The sequence below is a fragment of the Leucoraja erinacea genome, chromosome 7 (genome assembly GCF_028641065.1).
Source record: "Leucoraja erinacea ecotype New England chromosome 7, Leri_hhj_1, whole genome shotgun sequence".
NCBI classification, from domain to species: Eukaryota; Metazoa; Chordata; class Chondrichthyes; order Rajiformes; family Rajidae; genus Leucoraja; species Leucoraja erinaceus.
In genome coordinates, this window is record NC_073383.1 from 23,371,899 (window position 1) to 23,384,037 (window position 12,139).

General features: G+C 41.7%; 1 pseudogene; it reads left to right on the plus strand.

Moving 5' to 3' along the window:
* LOC129699136 (dynein axonemal heavy chain 11-like) overlaps positions 1–12,139 on the plus strand; it is a 181,383-nt pseudogene that overhangs the window by 53,754 nt on the left and 115,490 nt on the right.

Genomic DNA, 12,139 nt, shown 5'->3' on the forward strand with positions numbered 1-12,139 from the left:
CCAAGTCACCTTGCATTTTCAGAGCATCCTCCTCAAAGTTCACACTGCCACCCAGCTTAGTGTCATCTGCAAATTTGCTAATGTTGCTTTGAATCCCTTCATCTAAATCATTTATGTATATTGTAAATATACAGCACCCAGCACCGAGCCTTGCAATAACCCACTAGTCACTGCCTGCCATTCTGAATGGGACCTGTTAATCCCTACTCTTTGTTTCCTGTCTGCCAACCAATTTCCTATCCATGCCAGCACTCTACCCCCAATACCAATATCATTTTGCCCACTAATCACCTATGTGGGACCTTATCAAATGTTTTCTGAAAGTCCAGGTACATTACATCCACTGGCTCTCCCTTGTACATTTTCCTAGTTACATCCGCAAAATATTCCAGAAGATTAGTCAAGCATGATTTCCCCTTCGTAAATCCATGCTGACTCGGACCGATCCTGCTACTGCTATTCAAATGTGCCGCTATTTCATCTTTTATAATTGACGCCAGCATCGTCCCCACCACTGATGTTGGGTTAACTGGTCTATAATTCCTTGTTTTCTCTCTCCTGCCTTTCTTAAAAAGTGGGATAACATTAGCTACCCTCCAATCCACAGGAACTGATCCTGAGTCAATAGTACATTGGCAAATTATCACCAATGCATCCACGATTTCTAGAGCCACTTCCTTAAGTACCCTGGGATGCAGACCATAAGGCCCCGGGGATTTATCAGCTTTCTGTCCCATCAGTTTACCCAACACCATTTCCTGCCTAATGTGGATTTCCTTCAGTTCCTCAGAAACCCCAGATCCTCTGGCCACTACTATATCAGGAAGATTGTTTGTGTCCTCCTTTATGAAGACGGATCCAAAGTACCTGTTCAACTCATCTGCCATTTCCTTGTTCCCCATAACAAATTCACCTTTTCAGTCCAACTTTGGTCTTAACTTATTTTTTCCTCTTCACATACCTAAAGAAGCTTTTACTATCCTCCTTTATATTCTTGGCAAGTTTACCTTCACACCTCATTTTTTCTCCCCTTATTGCCTTTTTAGTTATCTTCTGTTGCTCTTTAAACATTATCCAATCCTCTTGCTTCACGCTCCTCTCTGCTACGTTTTTTTTTATACTGTCCCTGACGTCCCTTGTCAGCCATGGTCGCCCCTTACTCCCCTTGGAATCTTTTTTCCTCTTTGGAATGAACTGATCCTGAACCTTCTGTATTATTCTCAGAAATACCTGCCATTATTGTTCCACTGTCATCCCTGCTAGGTTATCTTTCCAGTCAACTTTGGCCAGCTCCTCCCTCATGGGTCCATAGTCCCCTTTGTTCAACTGTAATACTGACACTTCCGATTTACCCTTCTCCCTCTCCAATTGTAGATTAAACTTGACCATATCATGGTCACTAACTCTTAATGGCTCCTTAATTTATCAAATCCGGTTCATTACACACCACTAAATCCAGAATTGCCTTCTCCCTGGTAGGCTCCAATACAAGCTGCTCTAAGAATCCATCACGGAGGCACTCTACAAACTTCCTTTCTTGGGGTCCAGTACCAACCTGATTTCCCAGTCTACCTGCATGTTGAAATCTCCCATAACAACCGTAGCATTACCTTTGCTACATGCCAATTTTAATTCCTGATTCAACTTGCACCCTATATCCAGGCTACTGTTTGGGGGCCTGTAGATAAGTCCCATTAAGGTATTTTTACCCTTACAATTCCTACAAGGATTTTGATTTGCTGTACAGTCATACCAATAAAAAGCAACAAAGCACACAAAATAAATTTTAACATAAACATCCACCACAATAACTCCTCCACCATCCTCACTGTGATGGAAGGCGAAAAAGTTCAATCTCTTCCCTTCTTTGTTCTCCCGCGGTCTGGGGCCTCAAGCCTTCCATTGACGGGACGATCTTGGCTCCCGTATCCGGCGGCAGGCTCTCCGTGTCAGGGTGATCAAGCTCCTGCATCGGGGGGGCGGGGGCGGGGGGGGCATCTCAGCTCCCCTGTGCCGGGTGATCAACCCCGGGTCGGGGCTGTTCGAAACTTTCTGCGACTGGAGCTTCCCGACATCAGACTCTACCCGAGACTGCGAGCTCCTCGATGTTGAAATCCGCAGGCCGCAGTTGGAGCGTCCATCCCAGGCAAGCGATCGCAGGCTCCAGCTCCATGATGTTAGGCCGTCGAGGGACCAGAGATACGATCCGGAAAACAATTGCATCTCCGGTAAGGTAACTGATTGAAAAAAAGTTTTTTCCTCCCCTCTCCCCTCACCCTCCCCCTCCCCCCCCCCCCTCCCCTCCCCCTCCCCCTCCCCCTCCCCCCCCCCCCTCCCCTCCCCCTCCCCCTCCCCCCCCCCCCCCCCCCCACATAAAGCAAATCAAAGAACATTTAACACATACTTTTAAAACACACTAAAAATAACAAAAAATACAAAAAAACAGACAGACTGTTGGGGAGGCTGCCATCGCTGATGGCACCACCTGGTGAATCGCAGATTTCAAGCAGTCTTTGCATGCAAAAGATATGCAACAAAATACTAAACATGACTACTTTCATTTACATGACATTGCTGTGTCACAAACTTTATGGTGCTCTGAAATGGGGAGACTATGTATAAATACTGCTGTAATTTCTACATGGTGAACCCAAAATGTATAAAAATGGCCTTTATTAAAATCTGACAATGTGCACTTTAAAAACATGTGATATTTTTTTTTCTATTACAAATCTCAAATTGTGGAGTACAGAGGTAAATAACTAAATGATTGGTCTTTGTCCCAAGCATTATGGAGGGCACTGTGGGTGTGGAAGTCAGTGGGTTAATTAGAAGAGTAGAATGGGGAGGGGGGTTCTCAGAGAAAACAGTAATGCATTCTGTGGCAGCAGAAATATAAATGTACCTCTTTCATACCAACAGATATTAAGAACCCTACACGGGACTTATGTCAACATGAAGTTAAAGGCAGTATGGTGTGATATAAACCACAAGACTGTGACCACAGGTGAGCTGTTTGAATTTTTGAATCCTGCTACATGTGAATGGAAGGATGATCAGTATAAAGTTACGTATAAGTTAAGGTTTTGAATATTTATAAAGCTCATAGTAATTTTTTTATCCTTGCATTGTATGAAAGGTTAATTATCCATGGAATGTACCAATCAAACCATGACCCAAATCTAATTTGTCATGTTTTCATAGATTGATTCTCTGATTAATCCTTGAAGATTGTGTTATAATGTCTGCAGTTGATAAGATCAAAAAGTCTAAGATACTGAGTTTTGATGAGTTAATCAATAATTAGAATTTAATTACATAAAGTCTGAAGAAGGGACTTGATCCAAAATATTCCCCATCCATGTTCTCCTGTGATGCTGCCTCACCACTGAGTAACTCCGACATTTTGTACTCTTTTTTTAAGTCAATTTGAGGTCTTGGAAACAATATGAAACTGGCCTATATAATACAATGAAGTTGAAGTAAGGCAGTCCGTGTAATTACAGGTACATCTATCATATATCATATCTATATACTTTTAAAACTCTGTGTGTGTGTGTCATTTTGCCTTTGAAACATATCTCCTCGAAAACCAGACGCAAAAATGTAGAGATGTTTACATATTTCGGTAGGGATTTAACTTATGATTTCAGAAATCCACTCCTCTCTAATTTTGCTAAATTATTTCCCCAGATATTGAATAAAGTTGTTCACAAAACTCACTTTAAAAAAAATAATCGCCGCTTGCCAGCTGCTGACGTCACAATACACACATGCCCACCAATCGAGGCCCACCTGCCTCCTGGCCCCACCCACCCGCCACTGTGGATTAATGCAGCTGCTGTCAACGCGCATGCATCATAGTTTTCCACGAGGTACGTTCGTGTGTCATTTTGCCTTTGGGGCCAGCGGCGCCTCACTTGACCCAAAAAATGTGGACTTCTCCGTGCAGCTCTTGATTTCAAAATCCCCGCCCCTCCTATCCCCTGCACGTTCAGTTGTTCCAGCTGTGCTGGTTTCCAGAGAGTCATTGAGGCTGCTTCTGCCCCTCCCCGTACTTTGACAGCCCAACTCACTCGCCCGGCTCCCCTCCACCCGCCCCCCCCCCCTCTTCTCGCCTCCTCCCCTCTCCTCCCTTCCTCTCTCCGTTCTCCTCTGTACACATCACAGGGGACGACCTCCACTCCGGGGAGACCCAATCGTCTGCCCCCCCCAACCCCCCGCCTGCCCGGCTCTGTCACGCTGGTGGATGCGCTTCCCTTAGCGGATGCCACGATCAGCTGGTCCCCTGCTGCTTTTCACCGTCCTCAGATCGGGCCCCTGCGAGCTGCCGCCCCTCCCCCTCCCCCTCCCATTTTTCATGGTTTGAAATCCATCTACCACAGTTTTGTCCATGTGCTTTACAAATCAATATCACCTTCTATTCTCTTGTCCACACTGAGCATACCAATATCAGCAGATTTGGGCAGTGCAGTCTAACTCATTCATGAAGTAGTGAATAGTTGAGACCTCAGTAAAATCCTTGTTAAGACACCAGGAGTCATTTACTTCCAATTATCTTGCTGAGAAAATAAAGTTAGAAGGTGAACCAGCTGGCCCAATCCTACCACGCACAGTCCCCCCAATTTTAAAGTCTTCAACTGATTCATCCTGTTTGACTTCCAGATTCGTGGGTAGTTTTTTTAAAGATAGTTTCCATTGCTTCAAAGTAGTTTTCTTTAATCTTAAAAAAGCACCTCAAAAAAATGCTGCTAATTCATAATATTGAATCATTTAATACGCCTGCAAATTAACTTTTTGAGCATGCACAGCCATTGTCTTACAAATAGCTTAATTCTCTTAATGATGAATTACAGCTGCTTTTCCGAGATAAGGTGGTTGTTTGCTGGTATGAACAATGTCTTGTCTGACCCTTCCTGCATCAATGTCTAGAAAGTACTAAGATTGATAAATATGTTGGTTGCAGGATTAAATTGGTGATTTCTTTCCAATTAATATAGATGTGTTATAATTAGGATCATATAATATATTTGCCTCAAATATGTCGTTAAAAAAAATATTCTCAAGAAATAAGACACAGTAAACCCCCCCCCCCCCCCCCCCCCCCCCCCCCCCCCATTTTTAATGTGTTAATATTTTATTTATTTATTTATTTATTTCCCCCTCTTTTTCATGTGCCCCACCTGGACTTATACCCAGCTATCCCCGCCCATCTATATTCCTTCCTCTGATTTCACAATTCACACATCTTCTACCCTTTTCTCACACTTTTTGTCTTTTCATCTCTGCCCTTTGCCCAACCATCTTCCTATCAAATACCCTCCTCATCTGTATTCCTTGCCAAGCTGTGTCCTGCCCTCACATCTCGTCCAGCTTTCTCCCCTCCCCCCCAGCAGTCTGAAGAAGAATCCTAACCAAAACAGCACCTAGTTTCAGTTTAGTTTATTGTCACATGTTCCGAGGTACAGTGAAAAGCTTTTGCTGCATGCTAACCAGTCAGCAGAAAGACAATACATGATTATTGTGCCATTCACAGTGTACAGATACATGATAACAGAATGGATTTGGAGAACCTGATATGGAGAACATATTTTGCATTTTGCTGAAATTATTGACTTGTTTTAATGTTTTAATAAATAATAAAATATCCTGATTTTAAATTGTCTGACAACAATCTTAGTGTCTGTAATAAGATAAAATATCTAGGGCATATTATTACAGAATAAATGACAGATGATGAGGATATTTATAGGCAACGATGCATGCTGTATGTACAGGCAAATATCCTCTTGCGTAAATTTGGTGCGTGTGCAGATGTGGTGAAGATGTCGCTATTTAGAGCATACTGCACACCCCTCTACACTGCGCACCTGTGGTCGAACTATTTAAAGACAAGTTTGCAGAGACTACAGGTGGCATATAACAATGCCATGAGAACACTGCTAAGGCAACCTAGATGGTGTAGTGCCAGTAATATGTTTGTGGCTGCAGGAGTCAGTACTTTAGAAGCTATCCTAAGACACCACATGTATAAATTCATTTGCAGGATAAATGACTCTAAAAATGTGCTTATTGTGTCCTTGACAAACATTAGGGTTAGCACTACACGCTACGAATCCCAGTTGTGGAGACACTGGTATCGTTGTCTCATTGTAGGACATTGATCATCTTTTAATCTGGATTTTTATCTTAGGTATTGTGGGTTTTACAAAAATATAAATTATGATGTTTTTATGTGATATACCATGATTTTATATATATTTATGATATTTGATATGCAATGCATTTTTAATGTAATGTTGTCCCTTGTCTAGACCTTGAGTCCGTAATAAAGTTTATTATTATTATTATTAATAACCTTTAATATAGTAATTATTTTTTAAAAAAAGAACTTATTTTGATGTTCAGTTTGATGTGGTAGATTTAGCTTTTGTCAAGTTCAGCCCTATTGAAGTGTTTTTTGGTGAATATTGAACTTTTGAGGTAGTGAGAGGCAACATTAAACAGTACAGCCCTTCAACCCACCATGCCCGTGCCGAACATAATGTCAAATTAAACTAATCTAATTTGCCTGCACATGATCCATTTCCCTCTATTCCCTGTATATCCAATGTGCCTATCTCAAAGCCTCTTACAGACTACCATTATTTCTGCCTCCACTAACGCCCCTGGCAGTAGCAGTGCATTCCAATATTCAAAGCTTCACACATCATCTTTAAACCTTGCTCCAACCACGTATGCAGATCGTCTGTTATGCATGATGAATATTTGATTCTGAAAGGAGCTTATATTTGTTGCCATGGTTTTGTTTATCAGCTGTAAATTGGAGATAAAATCTTTGTTTCTTTTCTCAGCAGGTTTGTTTTCAATGACCATGAGGGAACTTTCCTGTGTTGTTCACGGAGGTCCTAAATGGATAGTGTTAGATGGAGATATTGACCCCAAGTGGATAGAATCACTCAATACAGTTATGGATGGTAACAAGTTTAGTGTTTACATGCGGTTGCATTGTTTAAAAGTCCTTTTAACACTTTTATAGTTTGTTATAGCACCGAGGAGCAAATTCTGGACAGTTAATTTCACATTATATTCCCCACCCCACAATCTTTTAACCCCAGTATTGTATTATTCCTCCAAGAAATAGCAGTTAAATTAGTTTAGGTTGTTATTGCCACGTGTACCGAGGTACAGTGAAAAGCTTCTGTTTGCATGCGATCCAGTCAAAGAAAATACTTTACATGAATGCAATCAAGCTGTTCACAGTGCACAGATAAAGGGTACAACATTTAGTGCAAAGATATAACATTGAAATCCAATGTCCGATTAAAGATACCGTATTTCACTGCAATGAAAACGCACCCCCATTTTGAGTTCCTAAATTTTTTTAAAGGCTGGCGGGACATAGAATTTCTCACCCTCAAAAAAAAAAAAATAAAAAAATAAAAATAAAGAAAGTAACAATTCAATTTGTCCAAAGCTTCCAGATATCCTCCATTCTGAATGACTGAATGGGTGGGGGGTGGAGGCTGACGGCAGGTGGAGAGATGGTGGGAAAAACGGGAGCACACCGGGACAAGTTGAATCAGTTGTGATCTTATTGAATGACAATACTAGTTCAAGGGACCAATTAGGGTGAGAGTTCCTTTCACAGCGTGTGGGGAGTCTGGCCCGGGTCAGCACGGGCAGGAGCGTTGAGAAGGAGGGGGTCGCGGATCATGCCAGCAACTCACTCACCGCTGCTGAGGTGCTCCGGGTATGGAGCCACTGCATTGTGGCCGGGGTGGGAAATAGCTTGGGTGGCTGCGAGCGGCCGCCATTCCTTGAATCCGGGAGCAGGACATGGCCTCACTTGCTGCGCTGGGTGACACTGCGTGGCGTTCATTGCCCGATTCGTGTCTTTCACTGTAGACCGGATAGTGAGGGGACCAGCTCAAGAGCAAAGATCATAGAGCGGAGTGGGTCAGTGGGCGATGGATAACAGGACAGCGGGCGGTGGAGCTTACTCCTGCGTCAGCGAGATCAAGGGATCAATTGAGGTTACTTGCACTGATACATGAGTAAGCTCCACAACCCACTGTCCTGTTATAAATTATGGATGCAATAGTTGAGAATTTGTCATAAAAGCTGATGAAAGGATTCAGTTCCTGGAAAGAACTTTTAATTTTATTTCCAGGTATTAGACTGTGAATCTAGAACATTTTCAATCGTCATTCTTTAAATATGTTTTTTTAATATCCCTTAACATTTTGACAGTTTTTCCTTTTTTTGTTTGAAGAAGTTCACTATTTGGGTGGTATTAGCTAGGCAGACCTGTTTATGAAGGAGAAATGTTAAAGTTATTTCAGGTATATATGATTTTAATTATGGGCCAAATGAATTCAAACCTTTCAAAAATATGCATTTACTTATGCTGAGGAAAAAAACATCAAGTAATCCATTTGTCCGCCAAGAATGGCTAGGAATGGGATAAATGTTTCAGTGCATCCCTCATGAAAGAAAATTGGAGTATTACCCAGATATTGGGCAAAAGGGGGAAAATTAATGTACTTTCACTGAAAGTAAAAGCTGCAAACATCTGTCTTAGAGACCACAGAATGTTACTATCACCTGAAAATCACGGGCTCTGTCTCTCTTTAAATTGATTTATGGTTGCCTGTCAGAACTCCCAGCATTGACAAATCTTTGCTCTTTTTTCTTACTCTGCCGTTAAGACCGGCTCGTTTACTTGTTATACATTCTCTTAGACCAAGTACGGGAGAAGGCTCATTCTGTGCTCCTCATGTCTGCTGTTATATAGGTAGTCAAAATATTTGTTTTCTATGTCTCTAGGTACTGACTTTAGCTAGCTTTGACTTCCTCCTTGCAGTTGTTATTTGAAATCAGTCAGCTACACGCTGCCACTCTTACCACAGTGTACAGGGCTTGCATAATATTTGTCAATCCACAGGATTTAGGATGGACTTTATTCTGAATTAAAAACTAAAGGTTCTGGAAATATTCTGCAGGTCAAACAGCATTTATGGTGGAAAGAGAAATGGAATTAATGTTCCAGGTTAAAATTTCTATGGCATAACTTTAATCTGAAATGTTCACTGTTTGATTTCACACAAATGCTACCTGATGTTTACAGCATTTTCTGCTTTATTGCATATTTCCACTATGGGCAATTTAATAAAATGTTGCTTTACTCTGAAGCACTGCAGCTGTCTCACTTTGAAAATCCCAGACAGATGTCAACAGCATTACAACCATTCAAATTATTTTTTGCCCTTACATGATTCACAAATCAATATCCAAAAATTTTTGAAACTGAATAAAATTAATTCTCACTAAATTTAAATGAAAAGACAATAAATAAGTCAATACAATTTTCTTTCCAATGGTGTTTCTTGACACCTGTGCACATTGCATCATGAAAAATGGCCTGTATAAACCCTCCACCTCTCTTCCCCCTATAATGTAGGTCACCTGTATAGATAGCTCTGCTATCATAAAAACATTGTAAGAAACAACGTTTTATACAAAATTGTGTTATTAAATCAGTCAATAGGGCAAAGAGAGTTAGGAGCTACAGAGTTTCAGACTATCAATTACACTAATTTTTCCACAGGATTTTCAAATATCCAGTGCATTCAGAAAGTATTCAGTCCCCTTCACTTTTTCCACATTTTTTACATTACAGCCTTATTTTTAAATGGATTCATTTTTTTAATCATCAATCTACACACAATACCCCAGAATGAAGAAGCGAAAACAGGTGTTTCGAAATTTTTGCAAAGTACTTAAAAAGAAATAACTAAACTATCACATTTACATAAGTATTCAGAACCTTTGCTATGATACTCGAAATTGTCCGTATACCTCCGAGACAGGATTGTGTCGAGACACAGTTCTGGGGAAGGGCATAAAACAATTTCTGCAGCAGCGTAGGTCCCGAAGAGCACAGTGGCCTCCGTCATTTTTAAATGGAAGAACTTTGGAACCATAGAACTGGCTGAGTGGCCAAACTGAGCAATCAGGGGAGAAGGGCCTTGGACAGAGAGGTGACCAGAGGTGACCAAAGTGATGGTCACTTTGACAGAGCTCCAGAGTTCCTCTGTAACATAGAAACATAGAAATTAGGTGCAGGAGTAGGCCATTCGGCCCTTCGAGCCTGCACCGCCATTCAATATGATCATGGCTGATCATCCAACTCAGTATCCTGTACCTGCCTTCTCTCCATACCCCCTGATCCCTTTAGCCACAAGGGCAACATCTAATTCCATCTTAAATATAGCCAATGAACTGGCCTCAACTACCTTCTGTGGCAGAGAATTCCTCAGATTCACCACTCTCTGTGTGAAAAATGTTTTTCTCATCTCGGTCCTAAAAGATTTCTCCCTTATCCTTAACCTGTGACCCCTTGTTCTGGACTTCCCCAACATTGGGAACAATCTTCCTGCATCTAGCCTGTCCAACCCCTTAAGAATTTTGTAAGTTTCTATAAGATCCCCCCTCAATCTTCTAAATTCTAGCGAGTACAAGCCAAGTCTATCCAGTCTTTCTTCATATGAAAGTCCTGACATCCCAGGAATCAGTCTGGTGAACCTTCTCTGTACTTCCTCTATGGCAAGAATGTCTTTTCTCAGAGTAGGTGACCAAAACTGTACGCAATACTCCAGGTGTGGTCTCACCAAGACCCTGTAAAACTGCAGTAGAACCTCCCTGCTCCTATACTCAAATCCTTTTGCTATGAATGCTAACATACCATTCGCTTTCTTCACTGCCTGCTGCACCTGCATGCCTACTTTCAACGACTGGTGTAGCATGACATACAGGTCTCGTTGCATCTCCCCTTTTCCTAATCGGCCGCCATTCAGATTACGGTCAACTTTCCTGTTCTTGTCACCAAAGTGGATAACCTCACATTTATCCACATAATACTGCATCTGCCATGCATTTGCCCACTCACCAAGCCTATCCAAGTCACCTTGCAGCCTCCTAGCATCCTCCTCACAGCTAACACTGCCCCCCAGCTTCGTGTCATCCGCAAACTTGGAGATGTTGCATTCAATTCACTTGTCCAAATCATTAATATATATTGTAAATAGCTGGGGTCCCAGCACTGAGCCTTGCGGTACCCCACTAGTCACTGCCTGCCATTGTGAAAAGGACCCGTTTATTCCTGCTCTTTGCTTCCTATCTGCCAACCAGTTCTCTATCCATATCAATACTGAACCCCCAATACCGTGTGCTTTAAGTTTGTATACTAATCTCTTATGTGGGACCTTGTCGAAAGCCTTCTGAAAGTCCAGATATAACACATTCACTGGTTCTCCCTTATCCACTCTATTAGTTACATCCTCGAAAAATTCTATAAGATTTGTCGGACCTGATTTACCTTTCATAAATCCATGTTGACTTTGCCCAATGATTTCACCACTTTCCAAATGTGTTGCTATCCCATCTTTAATAACTGACTAGCAGTTTCCCCACTACCGATGTTGGACTAACTGGTCAGTAATTCCCCGTTTTCTCTCTCCCTCCCTTTTTAAAAAGTGGGGTTACATTAACTACCCTCCAATCCTCAGGAACTATTCCAGAATCTAAAGAGTTTTGAAAAATTATCACTAATTTCTGCGGCTATTTCCTTAAGTACTCTGGGATGCAGCCTATTTGGCCCTGGGGATTTATCGGCCTTTAATCCATTCAATTTACCTGACACCACTTCCCGGCTAACCATATAACCATATAACCATATAACAATTACAGCACGGAAACAGGCCATCTCGACCCTTCTAGTCCGTGCCGAACACATAATCTCCCCTAGTCCCATATATCTGCGCTCAGACCATAACCCTCCATTCCCTTCCCATCCATATAACTATCCAATTTATTTTTAAATGATAAAAACGAACCTGCCTCCACCACGTTCACTGGAAGCTCATTCCACACAGCTACCACTCTCTGAGTAAAGAGGTTCCCCCTCATGTTACCCCTAAACTTCAGTCCCTTAATTCTCATGTCATGTCCCCTTGTTTGAATTTTCCCTACTCTCAGTGGGAAAAGCTTTTCCACGTCAACTCAGTCTATCCCTCTCATCATTTAAAAAACCTCTATCAAGTCCCCCCTTAACCTTCTGCGCTCCAAAGAATAAAGC